Source organism: Eptatretus burgeri, chromosome 4, assembly GCF_056783735.1.
Source record: "Eptatretus burgeri isolate ZD-2024b chromosome 4, Ebu_testis_v1, whole genome shotgun sequence".
Classification (NCBI taxonomy): domain Eukaryota; kingdom Metazoa; phylum Chordata; class Myxini; order Myxiniformes; family Myxinidae; genus Eptatretus; species Eptatretus burgeri.
This window is the reverse complement of record NC_140964.1, coordinates 83,559,417-83,571,539: the sequence shown is the minus strand read 5'-3', so window position 1 is coordinate 83,571,539 and position 12,123 is coordinate 83,559,417. Positions and strand designations below refer to the sequence as shown.

Here is a 12,123-nt window from a genome sequence, read left to right as displayed (position 1 = left end):
CCCTCGCTGCAAAAGTCCCTCTTCATTTGAGTTTCTTTTTCTGTGTGTGTCTGAGTGTGCTGGTGCCTGTCTGCTAAGTAAGCCTGTAGAAGAACCTTATTGTTGTTACTCTTATTAATCTCGTGTCAAGTCTGCACAGTCTGCTTTAGTAAGTTGCTTGTATTATTGTCACACCCCACACCACTCTCCTCTATCGCTGCGTAACATACCCAATAAATCTTTGTCGTACCACACACATTTCCTCGCTTGCTTGTTAATAAATAATTGTCATTAGGACTGTTCCCAGCTCGCCTTTGTCTTTTCTCTCATTGGTCCAGCATGGTTCAAATCAAAGTTTAGCCGGGTCTTTATTCCCAACGATTCGTTCCTTTTGGCCGGTACGTCCTTGGCAGTGTCGCTCGGCTGCATCCGATCAGGAAAAGTGATCCGATCCGGTAGAGTAGTGGTTCTCAAAGTGGTCCCTACCGCCCCCAGTGGGCGCTGGGAACTTTCAGGGGGGCGCTCCAGACTCCACGAGTGGTAGGGGGGCGCTGGCAATGATTTGGGGGGCACTGGCGATTTAGAGGAGCAGCGGCGATTAGGAGCGCTCATTGGGCTTCCTGCAGTCTGAACAGGTTACCCGGCGCCATTCGGCAAATTGGCCATACAATGAACGTTGCGGTCCTCCGTTTGCCGTGGCGCCATCCAGAGAGAAATTAAAGACAGGCAATGGGACAGGTAGGCCTTTTTATAAATAATGAACACATTTTAAAATGTATTTATTCTGAAAATTATTAAGTTCTTCAAGCATATTACAGACTTGTTTACCAACAATGCAAGTCAGTGTTTTTTTTTTTAATACACACATGGTGTGAATACCATATACATGTGTTATGATCCGGCAGCGCAATTCCCAGCGAGGCGCAAGTACTGAGGCGGCGCGGCATTGTGTTTTAGGCACCGTTGGAAATGTGAAGAAAAATATTTTTTGACGCGCAGGGTGAAAATCGATGCGCGCGCTGACCAGAGACCGGAAATATATAATTATTGTTTGGCCTTATCACTGGTGTTAGTTTTTCGACATCTTGGCGTATTGATTTCGTTATTCAAAAAAGCTTCACGTCCGGTCGGCTTCAACATGTCGGCCTCAAAGAAAAAGTGTCGTCAGTATTCCGTTGAATACATCAAGTATGGATTCATTCCATCCCTGACGAACACGCAGTTACCAATGTGTTTGTTGTTGTGTGGTATCACGCTGTCCAATGAAGCAATGAAACCATCTCGACTGAGCGAGCACCTGAGTAAAAAGCACAGTGATAAGGCTCGCGCAGAGGTCAGCTATTTCCAATCGCTGAAAGAGAAATTTGAGAAGCGATCCACGGTAACGACAATGTTCAAAGCCAGCCAAAAGCTCGTGGATAAAGGACTGGAAGCGTTGTATAAGCTGTCATTGCTCATCGCCAGATCTGGAAACCCGTATTCAATCGGCGAACATTTGATCAAACTGGCTGTTGGGGAAGTGATAAAAACTGTTATGGGTCAGGATCCGTATCCATTTCTCTCGTCGATTGTGCTCAGCAATGACTCCGTGGCCAGGCAGATTGATGAAATGTCATCAGATGTAGAAGATAAGCTGTGTTGTGAGCTGAGAAGCACGCACTTCGCCATCCAGCTGGATGAGTCCACTTTGCGTGACAGTGAAGCTCTGTTACTCTGCTACGTTCGCTTCATCCGTGATCAGGAAATGGTGGAAGAATTGTTGTTTGCCAGCTCTTTCCAGACCGATATGAAGGGTTCTTCCATCTTCCAAACAGAGAAGTACTTTACTGATAAGAACATACCGATAGAGAACATTCTCACTTGCGCGACGGACGGGGAACCAGCGATGGTTGGCCGCCAGCGTGGTTTTATTGCGCTTCTGAAGAACCAGGTACCGTCCGTGTTCGCCATTCACTGTGTCATGCACCGCCAGCATCTTGTAGCAAAAGCTCTCAGCACCAGACTTCATACATCACTCCAAATAGTAATCAAAGCAGTGAATAAAATCAAGGTGTCGTCTCTGCATGATGGGCTGTTTTGTCAGCTTTGCCAGGAGAATGATGAACCATTCGAGAGGCTCTTGTTGCATATCGAAGTTCAGTGGTTGTCCAAAGGCACTTGTTTGACCCGTTTCCATGCCCTCTTCTGTCGGAAATTGATGCAGAGTTATCGGAGAAAGTGATTGTGATTGAGCATGATGTGGCTTACCTCACGGACATATTCAGTATACTGAATGATGTCAACAAACAACTCCAGGGTGACCATATGATGCTGATTAAAGCAAAGAAAGTGATCGGCGCATTAGTAACCAAGGCGACTCTGCATAGGGAAACCCTCGGCCGCAGAGATATGTACCACTTTCTCCGGTTGGCAAAGGAAACTGCTGTTTCTGATGAAGAGCTGCTCGTTTATTGCAATCACCTTGAGAAGATTCATGGAGATATATGGAGCAGCGTTTCAGAGACATGCTAGAACTGTCGGTGCCAGCATGGGTTAGGTGATCAACCCATTCAAATGTGACATTCGAGATGTGAAGCGCGAATTACAGGACGAAATTATCAACTTGTGCAATGATGATGAGGCAAAGGCAAGATTCTCGCAGCACGAATACGGAAAATTCTGGATTCTGGAGCGGGGCGAATACCCCGCAATGTGGACAGAGGCAGAACTGCTGCTGATGGCATTCGCCACATCATACCTCGTTGAAAGAGGGCTCAGCGCCATGATGGTGCTGCTGACCAAGTATCGAAACTGCCTTGACATTACCAAGAGGGGCGATCTGCGTCTCTACCTCACTGAGATGGAGCCAGACGTTTGTAATCTCACAGCGAGTCACCAGGCCCACCCTTCACACTAACGGTATTTGGGCCTGTGATAACAGATTCCCAGTTTGCCTCACCTGGACCTGTTCTGCTGAAACATTGTAGGTAGTGCAAAATAAAATAGAAAAGTAAAGGAAAAGTAAAGTAAAATAAAGTAAAATGTTATTCAGAAAATATTTGGCTTCTGTTATTTTTGCTTCCTATCAACATAAATTTGGACTATCCTATTGCCAACTGGGTGTCCAACCACGAACAGAAAGAACAAGGGGGCATTGGGCCGGTCCAAGAGGGCAGAAGGGGGCGGTAGTCAAAAAAAGTTTGAGAACCACTGCGGTGGAGTGATCCGGTTCGGACAAGGCGTACCAAGGGCGTGTTTCCCGGTAATTAAACCACGTGATTAATTAGGTAACCCGACTAACCGATAGATGGGAGGACCCGAGGTCACGCGGTTGAGTTATTGGCATCCACGGTCGGTTCAGCGACCTGACGTGTCACGGAATTATCTGTGTGTGATGGCCCACAATTCTGGGGAGTCTGGTGGGAACCGAGATAGCTTCCCCCACCTCGTCGTCTTCACACCCGACCCCGCAACTGTATGTATATATATATATATATATATATATATATATATATATATATATATATATATATATATATATATATATATATATATATATATATATATATATATATATATATATATAGATAGTATTAAATAATGGCTCTTTTGAGATAAAAAAAAATACAATAAATAAACATTATTTGTAAATACATTATAAATAAGCATTAAAATAATTTATTGGTGGTTGCTAAAATACAGTGCAGCATGTTAAAATTGGTTGTTAATGACAGTTTGAGTCTATGGTTAGATGGAGGTGCTGTGTAATGTACATGTCTACAAGGTAAAGTGTTTATCGCTTGATTTATTATCATATAAAGTGATGTATGATTAAAAGTTATTCATATATAGTAATACTTTTTTAAAGTGATAATTAAATAAGTTTGAATAAGGATATTGCATTGCTGTGTTGACTCACTGTCTGGACACGACTTTGAAGATGTGGGTCCATTGATGTTGAGTAATCTACTGATGTGGACCTGCGACCAGGGTTGTGAATCCACCGTTTGGAGAGGTTCTGAACTGAAAGGATCTAAACCTCAATGAAAAACGGTGCCCAGCTGATGATCCGGGCAGTTGGGAAATAAGTCAATTACTTATAGGTTAAGGTTATAACCTCAAATAAAATAACTTTTGTAAGTACTTACCATTCCATCATATATCTGTGTTTATAGGTGTGTGTGTGTGTGTGTGTGTGTGTGTGTGTGTGTGTGTGTGTGTGTGTGTGTGTGTGTGTGTGTGTGTGTGTGTGTGTGTGTGAGTGTGTGTGTGTGTGTGTGTGTGTGTGTGTGTGTGTGGTTATGTCTGGAACTCTTCTTCTTCTTCTTCTTCTTTCGGCTGCTCCCGTTAGGGGTCGCCACAGCGGATCATCCGTTATGATCCGCATACTGATTTGGCATAGGTTTTACGCCGGATGCCCTTCCTGACGCAACCTTGGTCGACTCTTACGACACAGGGATAAGGATTGGGTTTCGCCATGATTCCAGCTGCCCGACACCCTCTCATAGCGTGGCCCAGCGCAGGGCTCCCGTCCTCAAGCGATCCTCCAACCCAAGCCTCCGAGTAGCCGGATTACAGGCGCTCGCCACTACGCCCGGTGTATTGTTATGTCTGGAACTATGGTGCAGTAATTGGTCTATATTTTGATTTGTCTTCAATGCAATCTTGAATCAATGGACAGAATGAGTTGAAAATTGGTGGTTGTCCTTGAGGTGTGCAAAGGAAAGTTTAAAGTGGTAAAAAAAGTCAAAGTCCCAGGGGTTCAGGGTTGGAAGAACACCCTAATTCTCCCTATATAAATGTGTATTGTATCGTGCCGCTCTCAGTGGGAGCGGGTTTTACAAGTCATTCTAAAATAAAACAATTCGGTGCTAATTATCCCATATAATTCTGGAAGAATTAACACATCTAAGAATGGGCTCTTTGCGAGATGTTCAACTGCCTGTTCGGGTCTTGGGACACTGTGAGGTTCGTGCTTGTATGCTAAAGAAATGATACAGAACATCTTTGGTTATGAAGCTAGCAGGATTGCCTTGAGGATGCACACTCGCTTCCGAGCCATCCAGCCTGGATTGGAATATCTGCTTAACTATCAGGTCAGGTCAGGTCAGGTCAGGTATGGAAGGATGTGTCGGAGCAACACGTCGCTGCGTATTGTCAGGTCAGGTCAGATTAGATCTGTGACTTGCTACAGGTGCCATGTAAACCTGTACTAAGCTGTTTCATGGTTGGGTTGTCGGCGACTAAACCGTCTCCCCACAAAGTTTCCTGGTGAGGAGGGTGTACGATATTATGGACACCCAGCAGGATTAAAAACAAAACTTGTCAAAGGGCGGAGGAGCTCCTTGTGAGCAAACGGCCATCCATATCTAGTGCCTAACTGTGTCCGCTGACATCCTCCTGCAGCTGGGCTACTTTTTATTAGGAGGTTGGTGGCAGGATTTGTACTCCGGCCACCGTAAAATCCTTCATTCCACAAAACATAAGAAAAGCACAAAAAAAAATATACATTATCTGAAAACCCACTCCGTGGGAGTACCTCCTGTGCAGCTGTCCTCTGCAGGGCAGCTCACCGGATGACGGGATTGGGGCAAAGCCTTCGGGACCCCCAATCTTTGATTATTTATAGAACCACAGGGTAACCTTCACACATCTGTAAGAATGGGCTCTTCGCGAGTTGTTATAGGTCAGATTGCGGTAGTGTGTGTCAGGGTGGTGCTGAGGTGTCGTCCACCAGATGGCGGTCTCCTTGGGCTAACCTTAATTATAAACTGTCATAAACTGTCTCCCCAGAACTGGAAGAAGGCTTTTTGGAGCAGTGATGGCAAATGTGGATGACTTTTTGCAGGCCTAGAGTGAGAAACTAGAGAATGACAGGTATGGTGACCTGGCGATGAGATGTGACTGCCTTGAGGAGCAGGCGTAGTTTGCCTTGCACATGGCCACACACATACACGGTGATGAGTCGTCGTCTAGAAAGGTATGGAATTCCTGAGTTGAGGCTTCTCCCAGTGGGGTGTTTGTCTGTGTGTGGGCATAGGTGAGTGGAGTGGAAGCTGTGTGGGTGGGTATTATGGTTAGGGTTGAGTGGAAGGTGAAAGGAGAAACGATGCCAGCCAGAGTAAAAAAAACTGATGATAGGCATTGGCTCGAGCTCTGCAGAAGCCATGAAGGAAAGGTAGGGGTCAGCGCAGATGTCTGCAGCTACCCTGGGCTTGGCAGATGCCAAGGGGATAATATGGGTGCAGGTGTAGGTGACTGCACCAGGCCCAACAGTATTGGAGGAATGAAGGGGGCTGGTGTGGGTGACTGCAGAAGCTACGATAAGCTTGGTGGAAAGGAGGAGGCAAGAGTGAACATTCACATCCAGCTCAGGCCCTACCAAGAAGCTGGGAGAAACACCAGGGCTGAGAACGACGACAGGGCCAAGTGATCCAGCAAGGGCCCATCGCAATATCAGGGCCAGAGATGACAGTAGTTAACAGCAGTGATGTACTCGCTTGTGGTAGAGAGTAGAGATGGACAGAACACTGATGCAAATTTTACGCAAAATTGCGTGGGCAAAATGGAATTTTAGAAAAGCTGAGATTATTTTTTTAAATTACAACATTTTCAGAAAGCTGAAGAAACTTTTAAATGAATGAATTGGCTATAATTTCGATGGCTTAACGAGTGAATTAGTTATTATTTGGATGCATTAGGAGGCCTTTCTGCATCTCCCTTTTCTTCTGAGAGCAGAATTAGGGATGAATGGAAAATGAGTGGTAAAGTATGCTGATGTCGAGAGAGAGTGAAATGTGCAAGTGTGACCAAATTTTAGGTGTGTAGAATGGTGTAAAGAGTGAGGGTTGTGAAAGAGCAGTACTCCCCCCCCACCCTTGCTGGAGGGATTAGCCAGATAGTTACATAAGGACACACGAGGAAATTAGATGCAGGTGGAGGCCATTCAGCCCATCATGTCTGTGCCACATCAACACCACACCAATTTATTAACACGAAATCAAAATAAGAAAAATGTGGTATTTTTTTGAAGTTTTTGGGGGGGGGGCATGGGCAAAGATGGTTCTTGGGTTTAAAAAAAAGAAAAGAAAACACACACCATCAACCACACAATACCCCTTGACGAGTCTCCCACAACCAACACTCTGCAGAGATGCACACAATCACCCATCAATGTTCAAGCGACCTAAAAGTCCTGCCAACATCCCGATACCCCTCTATCTCCAAAACTTCTCAGTACCTATCAAATTCCAATTTAAAATTATCTACTGCTTCTGCTGCTACTACCTTTCTCGGGAGACCATTCCATGCACTAATCTCTGAGTGAAAGTCCCCTGCCTTACTACCGTCTTAACTCTCCTCTGCTTTACTCTCAGGCTGTAGCCAGTGGTTCTATCACTGTCTACTAGGCTAAATTTTTCTGCACTTATTTTGTCTCCACCATTCACCATCTTAAACATCTCTTTATCACCTCATAACAGCCTCATTTTTAGTGAATAAAGCCCCGTCTCCTTCAGCCGCTCCTCATAACTAAGTCTGCTAGGCCTGGAATCAATCGAGTCGCCCTACACCGAACCCTCTCTATGGCAGCTATGTCCTTCCATATGTCTATGTCTATGGCAGCTATGTCTCACTTACTGCAACTATATCGCACTAGTTGTAGATGAGATGGGATTGGAGGTTGGAGGAGGGGTTCAATAATTTGGAAATTGGAAGTGTGAAGCTGTTGGTCATTTGGCATGGCAAAATTTGTAGTACAGTAAGGAAAAGAGTATTTTGGGTACACATGTGTGGTTCATGGGTTGGGAGTGTGGCTTATGAAGTAGGTGGAGGAGGTATTGAAGGCATCGAGCCTTGAGGTCTCTTGAGCAGCTGGGAGCCGCCAAAGATGCCATAAGATAAAGTTTAGAGTTTAGGGCCCGGGTACCTGAGGGAAAGAGCCCACAGTGGTTAATTGCCAGGAGGACACAAAGTGGGTGCCAGGAAGGGCCCTACAATAACTTATGGAGTGTGGGGATCATGCTCCAGGTCTTGGGCCCCCTGGTGAGGATAGGTCAAGCGAGGAGGCCAGAAACCTGGTCACATTGCCCAGCCCACCTATTGTGCTGCAGCAAAAGGAGTGGAAATTATGAGGTCATGCCCAAATTCTTAGGATGATACCAGCACAGAGGAAGGATAAAATTTGTCATGATGACAATCATAGTTGGCTCAAAGCAATTTTGGAAAATGCGATTTTGTTTTATATAATCGATCAGATTAAGTTTTCTCAACTTTGAGAGGGCTGTTTGTCTCCTAAAATTTTAGGTAGAGAGAATTAGAGTGCCATAGTCAGTCACCCTCACTACCACTGAGCCAAGCAAGGTCTCCACACAAAGGCCTTTAAGTTTTCATGTGCACTATTGCTTGTTGTTGATGGCAAGAGGGGAAATTTAAGCCAGCTGTTTCCCCATACTAACAAGACCACCTGCCACCAATATTTGGAACAGCTATTAACATCTCCTATTAGCCTGCAAGACAATCATTGCTGCCATCAGCAATAAACTATTTTGCTACCTCTGACTTTATTTTGCTGCCAATGGGAAAGGAACATTGTGTAATGCTCCCATGGAATATGAACTCTTAATGTGTTGCTTAGAAAATGTGTACATCATCCCACAAATGCCCATCCTGAAGCCAATTTTCACTTGTTTATTTTAAAATGCCATTGGAAATGTTTAGGGATGTGCATTATGATGGATAGGTAAGTGAAAATACATAGGACCCTGACAGATAGAATAGGTATGCCAACTGTACTCAAAGCATTTTAATTAATTATTCTAGGATTAGTGTAGGACAGTTGTGTTCATCAATAAAGACATTTTAATCCTATTCCTCTCTCATATTGAGGCAAGACTCGAGGGTGAGTCTAATGGCATGCCTGGACACAAGCGGTATTTGTGGCAGGAGCTTCCAAGGGTGATGTCAAGGTGTTTTGGAACCAGCACCGAAGGGTCACATGGCACATAGCATGTGGCCAATGGAAAGTCGCTGCCACGTCACTTACCAGGTGTTAAAAAAAAAGAGACCAGCATGCTCGTTCTGTGAGAGATGGCAGTGGCACGGCAGGGGCACAGCAGAATAAGTTGGTCAGTAATGACAAATCAGAATAAGTTCCTTCGAAGAATGAGAGGCAGTTCAGCTGGGCAATCGTATAAGTGGGATACTCCTTCAAAAAGTGGTCGAGACAGTTCGCTGGGCGATATATACCCCCACGTACTGTTATGCCATGGAGTGACATTGAGCATAAGCTCTCAAGGTGTATAAAATACTCCAGTGTCTCAGCATTTCAAACAGCCTCTGAAAGTCAAGCCACTTCTCATGGTGGGGTTGTTTTCAATAACAGGTGCAGAGGTGAAAGGCAAATCACTGGTGCCTCAAAACGGGTTGCTTCAGTCAACTGGAGCTCATTAGCCTTGGCAGGCAGCTCATCTAGGAGAAGTAAACTGAATTAAAATCCGTGGCTGCCTTGCAATTCAGGTTTTGAAACCAAAAGTGAAGAAGGGTTTAATGGGCAGTAAAGGCAGCAATTATTTTCACCTGAGAAGGTGGAGAAGGTCGTTTTAAACCTCGACTTTAGCTCTGCCACTGGACCAGATGGCATCAGCTCACGTGTCATAAAAACCTGCTGCTCAGCTGCTCTGCTGCTCTTGTACATCCTCTCTCTGCTCTTTTCACCCTGTCACTTGCACTTGGTCATCTTCCATCTGCTTGGAGATCTGCCAACATCACTGCATTAGATAAAAAAAGTGAAAAAACAAATCCCCTCAACAACAGACCCATCAGCTTACTTTCAATCATCAGCAAAACCATGGAATCCATCATTACAGTTGATGTGAATTCTTTCCTTTTCTTCAACAACCTCATCTCAGATCACAAAATTGGTTGCAGACCAGGTCACTCCACCTTGGACATGCTATTTTGATTCATCCAAGAATGGATGGAGGCCCTCAAAGTCAGACATGAGATCAGGGCCGTCTCTCTGCAAGTATCTTGTGCTTTTGATACAGTCTGACATAATGCATTACTCCTCAAACTCTGCCGGTGGCATCCAAAGCCAACTCCACACATGGCTTACTGATTTCCTCGACTCTCGTAGCCACCACGTGGCTCTCAACGGAATCCTTTCATCTCCTCTCCCTGTCAAAGCTGGAGTGCACCAATGCAATGTTCTTGGCCAAATCATATTCCTGATCTTCATCATTGGTCTGACTGGAAAATCCTCTCTCAATTTGCTGATGACTGCACCCTCTGCCGTGACACCCCACATCCTTTAGACAGGCAGGCTGCAGCCTCTTCCCTCGATTCAGACCTTGACAAAATCACAAGCTGGTCACACACTTAGAATGTCTTTCAATCCAGAAAAATCTCACTCTCACAATTTCTCTCCAAAAGAACTGTCTGGCAAACTCTCCGATCTACTTTCTTAATCATCCTCTTGAGGAAATTTAATCATTAGAACTACTGGGTCTCACTATCAGTCATGATCTTTCTTGGGCAGGCCACATTTCTAAATTGGCCTCTAAAGCCAGGCACCGAATGGGCATCCTCCGTCATACAAAGTCCTTCCTTGGCACACCTGAACTCTTATCCACCTAGAAGGCCTTCATCTGCAGCTTGATGGAGTACTGCTGTCTCCTCTGGACAGGTTCACCAACCTCACATCTTGCTCAGCTTGATGGTGTGGAAACCAAGGCCTTTAAGATTATTGGAATCTCCTGCGATGAAGCTGAGTCTATGGGCTTATCACTTCACCATCGCAGACAGATCGGTGGTCTCTTTCTTCTACCACCTCCTTTCTGGTCTTGCACCCTCTGCTGTTTCTGTGCTTTGTCCCAGCCCCCAGGGTCTTCCATCAACCCCTTCTGGTGAAATTACCTAAATCAAGGATCACTGCTCATCTCCACTCATTTGTTTTTCTTTTTTTCCCACCTGTGGAACCAACTTCCACATCCTCTTCCATCTCATTCTTTCATCCATGTCTTCAAGCAGCTGTTCACCACCATCTCAAATCTTGCCCAATCCAAAGCCATGATCTTTTCTACTCTCATTATCTCCACCAAAATCCCTCCTTCTAATTTTCCAGTTTTCCCTCCTTGGAGTATTTCTGTATCCAACTTGTCCGCCCTATGCATTCATGTTTTGCGTCCTGTTTTTATCTGTTACGTCCTGATCCATTCAGTGTACTAGCTCTTCCATGAGCCTTGACTATGTATCCAACAAGCTGGAGAAAAATTAACAAGGAGTGCACCATGGCAATGATGGGCTAAATGGCCTCATTTCCTTGTTTGAGAACATTTTCTTGACTTTCAGAGGTAGAAACACACATGCATAAAGTCTTGCCTTGTAGGGGGGTGGGGGCAGGGTTTGTGCCCATGACTTTACAAGATACAGTACTGTCGGACCCTGCAAATTGCGGACCTCACGTAGTCGCAGGTCATAAAGTGTTACCTGCTTCTACATTCGCAGATTTCGTGATTCACGTTTCCGTGGTATTTTTTTATTATCAATAATTGTTTTTTTTTTTTTTTAACACTTAAGGACTGGTCTCCTACTCCTTCGCAGTGGACAAAAAAAATCATTCCTTTTCTCGAACAGCCTCATCTCAGATCATCAATTTGGATTTAGACCTGGCCACTCTACCTTGGACATGCTGCTTCTACTCTCCCAACAATGGTGGAGTCCCTCAATATCAGACATGAGATCAGGGCTAGCTCTCTGGACATATCTCAACTTTTGATACAGTCTGGCATTCTGTCTTGCTCTCCAAACTGTATACCTATGGAATCCAAGGTCAACTCCACTCTTGGATTACTGACTTCCTCCACTCTCGTAGACAACGTGTGGCTCTCAACAGAACCCTTTCATCTCCTCTCCCTGTCAAGGCTGGAATACTCCAAGGCAGTGTTCTAGGTTCAGTCCTATTCCTAATCTTAATCAATGATCTCACTGACTCGCTGGAAAATCCTCTTTTATCTCTTTGCTGATGACTCCACTCTCTGCCGTGACATCTGTCATCCTTCTGACAGACAGGCAGCCTCTCCCCTTTCATCAGACCTTGACAAAAATCACAAATTGGTCAAACACAATTTTGCTTACGTATCCATATTTTCCACCCTTTATGTTCTC

General features: G+C 44.9%; 1 protein-coding gene and 1 long non-coding RNA gene across 5 annotated transcripts in view; both read right to left on the bottom strand.

Moving 5' to 3' along the window:
* The window catches only part of WNT4 (Wnt family member 4), a 180,635-nt gene that overhangs the window by 93,033 nt on the left and 75,479 nt on the right, over positions 1–12,123 (bottom strand). The gene's annotated exons all lie outside the window — the stretch shown is intronic.
* LOC147028556 (uncharacterized) overlaps positions 4,199–12,123 on the bottom strand; it is an 8,068-nt gene continuing 143 nt past the window's right edge. The window contains exons 1-2 of the long non-coding RNA XR_015057607.1: positions 9,535–12,123; positions 4,199–9,426 (exon numbers count right to left, since the gene is read on the bottom strand). The exon at positions 9,535–12,123 is cut by the window's right edge and continues 143 nt beyond it. This is a non-coding gene — a long non-coding RNA (uncharacterized LOC147028556). The remainder of the gene's footprint in view (positions 9,427–9,534) is intronic.